The sequence below is a fragment of the Bidens hawaiensis genome, unplaced genomic scaffold (genome assembly GCF_021521415.1).
Source record: "Bidens hawaiensis isolate Kalapana, Puna unplaced genomic scaffold, B.hawaiensis_p1.1 tig00011236_1, whole genome shotgun sequence".
Taxonomy (NCBI): Eukaryota; Viridiplantae; Streptophyta; class Magnoliopsida; order Asterales; family Asteraceae; genus Bidens; species Bidens hawaiensis.
The window spans coordinates 512,239-517,691 of record NW_027491876.1 but is presented as its reverse complement, the minus strand read 5'-3'; positions in this window follow the sequence as shown (position 1 = coordinate 517,691).

The following is a 5,453-nucleotide window of genomic DNA, read 5'->3' as shown; positions in this document are numbered from 1 at the left end:
GGGTATGAAAACTGTAAATTGATAGGAATAATTCGGATTATAGCACCAATTGCCCCACGGTGGGCGCCAAATTGTTTTGGACAAAAATCTGCTAAGGATCAAGTATCCAAATATGTTATGTGAGGTAAGGTGCTAACTTGATAATGACAAGTGTATAAACGCGATATTGATGAACGCAAAGGTTTGATCACGAGGGAAAAAGCCCTTAACCAAGATAGTCTTACTTCAGTCAAAACTTATCGATGTAATCTTTGAAGAAATGACGTCGGTCAAGGATTAATAAGCTAATCTTTGGTCGAATCACTTCAATCAAGGATCAACAAGGTAACCTTTGGTCGATGAGTATATGATTATCGTGGTCTCCGGCACAAAAAACCCACGGACGGTGAAAACAATCACCGTCGATTATATTGATAATAAAAGGTGGTTACAAATGTTGTGGAGTATATGATCGAGATTACAAAGTAAGCTAGTGTGTAGAGAGAATGTTTGCTTCTGCTCTAGTGTGTGTGATAGTACATGTGTTTTCCTACTCGATCATAGCTTGTTTAAATAAGATAACATCAATAACAGTATTTCCTAATTATCCGGAAGTCTTCCACCTAGCCGCTCCACGACCTTTGACCACGTGCCAATAGCCATCCAGTAGTGAGATAAGCGGTAGACCAAGTCTAGATACCGTTGTTGTTATTTAAACATCAATCTTCAAGTGAATTCGTCTATAATCAGCTATGTTGAATTAGGATCCTGGATCCACATTCCAGCTAGAGGATGTTCTGTGAGGATAAATGGTGCAAGTACGTCTTAAAATTGCCACACCTGTCTAACACATCACCATACTAAACGCAATCATTAGTAAACAAATAATACCGAGAATCGTTGATCCTTCATATCCTGATACATATTTCAAGGATAAACTATCCATAAGATAGTTAAGGATAAAGGATCCTCAATATAAAAATCATGGCCTAACAATAATGACTGCTGTGTACCTACTGTGTTGTTTTGACTGTTGTGATAAAACCGTGTAAGCTAAAAATATAATAAAAATATTTTTAGAAACCTATATCATGTGTGCTTCTGTGATGAAATTTGGTGATTTTATCTACATGTTATGGATAGTGAAATAGAGTAATCTTGATGTGTTAAATTCTGACTTGGTAATTTAGCTGCTGAATGCTTGATTTAAATGTGAAAAATAATTATTTGACCGATGTTTGCAATATGTTTGACATATTTTTTCCTGTGGTAGATGTTTTACTGATAATGTATCATAGTAACATTTAAATACCATACTTAATCACACCCGTAATTTATCACCAACGTGTTTGTCGAGTCGCACTAGTTTCACAAACGTAAAACGAACACATCTCATGAAAAATTTTTACATGTCGAGTCTAGAGACTCACTCGTGGTTCAAACACTTAGAAATCTCGTTTTTGGTATTAGAGCACTATTGAGGATTCCTTTTACGCACGCTTTTCCCGGATTTTGATAACTTTGCAAACAATGAGTTTCACGACCCCTTTTACTCTTTAACGTTTTTATTAGGGGGAGATAACATACTCCAAACGCTTCAGATTTTGTTTATTATATATATATATCACTTGTAAGGCTAAGTGGCAACAAACCAACTAAGCCCTTCAGAACTATTGAACTGGTTAATATTGGATAATAGCGAGTCAGTGTTGGGTAGTACTACTGGGATTGACAAACCCCACCCAACTCTAAACTCGGCTGTAGGTCGAGTGGGTGTAATTTTTGTTGGGTTTCTATGGAATTTATAAACTTAGTTAACCATTTAACTAGTCACAATTAAGGCGGAAGCGTGATGTTTACAAACTAAACATATGTATCCATGTTTATATATATGTTACAAGTTTATAAAATGTGTACATGAACAACCTAATTTATTCATGTTATAAGATTACCAATAATCTATTTACTAGAAACCCGAAACAAGGATCAAATGATACGGAAAAGCTAAACTATCAAGCTTGTAAACACTTACATTCTTAACCCTTTAAGAGTTTAGTAGATGGTTGAAGAAGATGATGATGTGAATGCAAGACTTTCAAAGGAAAACCCTCAAACGGAATATACCCCGAGCCTCCAACACACACCGAGCTATGCTAGGAAGCTTGAACACGAAAAACCCGAGACCCGAGCCCTTCCTTTTTCTTTTTGCCGTAAACAAGAAAGAAAGAAAGAAAGGAAGAGTTGTTGTTATTCTCTTTACTTGAAAGTCTTGAACCTTTTATATAATGAGATCATATCTCAATCAAATCATTTGTTAGGTTTTAGTCAAGTGATCCTTACTCAACCTCCAACAAACCTTACCAACTTTGACCAAGTGTATGGAGTGTGTATGACTCATGTTTTTATCATATGTTTTATACCTTATAAAATATATAAACACCCCATCTTTTATAAAACATTTTATAAAGGAACACATGGTTAAATAATCATTCCAATAATAATTATTTGAATAAATAAATTAACCAATTAATTTATTTAACACTTTCAAGTAATTATTCAGAAACCCGATTTCTGAATGTGTCGTGTTCTGTATTTGTTCTATAGATCTTATCTTAACAAATACATAATTGGTGTGTGTCTAACTCGTTATTGGGTATGACCCGTCTTGGATCAAACACGGCTAGTCACATTAACATAATTATGTGTCTCGGGCATATGGTATTCCAACAATCTCCCACTTGCACGTGACTCATAGGAAGTTAATGCTAATGGTGAATACCGCCTAACAACAGGTCACCACCCCTAGTGTGTTTGACTAAGTGCCATTCAATAACATCATCCCCTTCAAGTCCATACTTGATATGATATAGGTAAGTCTTATCATTACATCCCTTTGTTCTAGATGTCCTGTCAAATCGAAGAGACACAGATTGATCATTCTCTCATTGATTTAACTTAACAGGCCTTAGACATCTAAACTCTCAACACATAAGAGGAACAAATCCCATCTTGACTGCATACATCCTTGTTGACATCTCGTATGATATCTGAGCTCTTTCTTTTCCGTCATCGTGTTACCGAAAAACAAAGAAGAGAGTCAAGTTATCAGACTTGATGAAAAACAGGATCCAATATGCATCTCAGGTCAAAGGACACAATGATACTCGCCTTTACTCAAGGATTACTTATGATCAGTTGCACTAACTCCATGCAGTGATCCTTGATAGCGGATCATGTCCAATATTTGTATCCCACAAATATTTATGAACCTTGGTGGCAAACCTATGCCTTATATTCATCACATGAATATCAACCAATCCGGGTTCATAATAGTCTTACCTTCATACTTGTTCCCACAAGCATGATCGACTACGGACGTTTAGAACAACATAAGTTATTCATGGATTAAACATGCAAATATAGAACATAACTCATTGAATAATTAAACATAATTAATTTTCATGAGATACCCATTACATTCGTTCTTATACAAACACTAAACACAGATTAAATCCACTCACTAGAATACCGAAGTCCTAATGCACAAACATGACCCTCATGCTTTGGCCTATCGAGGAGCTTCGTGAGTGGGTCCGCAATATTTTGATCGGTATGAACTTTATGAATACATATCTTCTTCTTTTCAACTTCATCCCTTATGTAGTTGAATCTGCGCTCAATGTGCCTCGTTTTCTGATGAGCACGAGGCTCCTTGATCTGTGCAATAGCACCCTCATTGTCACAGAATATCTCTAGGGGCTCCTGAATAGTAGAGATAATCCCTAGATCCATGATGAACTTTTTCATCCATGCAGCCTCTTGGGCTGCCATTGAAGCGGCGATGTACTCAGATTCTGTAGTGGATAACGCGACAACATCCTGCTTCGAACTCTTCCAAGAGACAGCGCCTCCATTCAAAATGAAGACATATCCCGACTGTGACCGAGAATCATCTCGGTCAGTTTGAAAACTCGCATCCACGTAACCCTTTACGACGAGTTCCTCCTCACCAGACCCATATATTAAAAACATATCCTTAGTCCTTCTAAGGTATTTTAATATATTCTTGACAGCCATCCAATGACTGTCACCTGGGTTATGCTGGTATCTACTCGTTATGCTTAAAGCATACGAGACGTCCGGTCTGGTGCACATCATTGCATACATAATAGATCCTATTGCCGAAGCATAAGGAACATGCTTCATCCTATCCTGCTTTTCCTTAGAGCTAGGACTTTGGGATGAGCTTAACACGGTTCCTCTAGGAATAGGTACCAAACCTTTCTTAGAGTTTTCCATCCTGAACCTTTTCAGGATTTTATCAATGTACGCACTTTGATTGAGTCCGATCAATTTCCTTTGTCTATCCCTATAGACCTTTATTCCCAAGATATATGTCGCTTCTCCAAGATCCTTAATTGAGAAACGACTACTTAACCACGCTTTAACGTTTTCCATACTTGGTATATCATTTCCAAATAAAAGTATATCATCGACATACAAAATAAGGAAAATGATTATACTCCCACTAGCCCATTTATACACACACGCCTCATCACCGTTTTGGACGAAACCAAACGCTTTGATTTCTTCATTAAAACGATGATTCCACATCCGTGATGCTTGTTTCAACCCGTAGATTGATTTCCTTAACTTACAAACTTTATCAGGATTAGATGGATCAACAAAACCTTCAGGCTGAACCATATGGACATCTTCCTCAAGATATCCATTAAGAAAAGCGGTCTTGACATCCATTTGCCATATCTCATAATCAAAATGAGCTGCAATGGCAAATAATATCCTGATCGACTTAAGCATCGCGACCGGCGAGAATGTTTCATCATAATCAATCCCTTGAGTTTGCGTGAAACCTTTTGCTACAAGTCGTGCTTTGTAAGTTTCTAAATTTCCATGCATATCGGTCTTCTTCTTGAAGACCCACTTACATCCAACCAGTTTGGAGTTAAGTGGACGATCAACCAATTCCCAAACTTGGTTATCGTGCATGGATTGCATCTCGGCGCTCATGGCTTCAAGCCACTTGTCACAATCAGGTTGTGACATAGCATCTTTGTAGGAGATCGGTTCATCCGAATCGACCAAGTAGCAATCATCCACGAGAAATCCATATTTCTTGGGAGGTCGACTAATCCTACTAGATCTGCGAGCAACGTGTGTATGATCAACCATTTGATCATCTTCAACATCCTCGTGTTGAAAGCTAGTATCGACCAACTGTGTATCATCAAGTGATTCTTGAACCTCTTCAAGTTCCACTTTCTTTTCACTAGGTCCTTCCATAAGGAACCTAGTTTCTAAGAAGTATCCTTTGCGTGAAACAAACACTTTTTGTTCACTAGGATCATAGAATATTTATCCTATATCATCCTTTGGGTATCCTATGAAGATACACCTGATGGATCGAGCCTCAAGCTTATTTGGGGTGTCACGTTTAACATAAACTATGCATC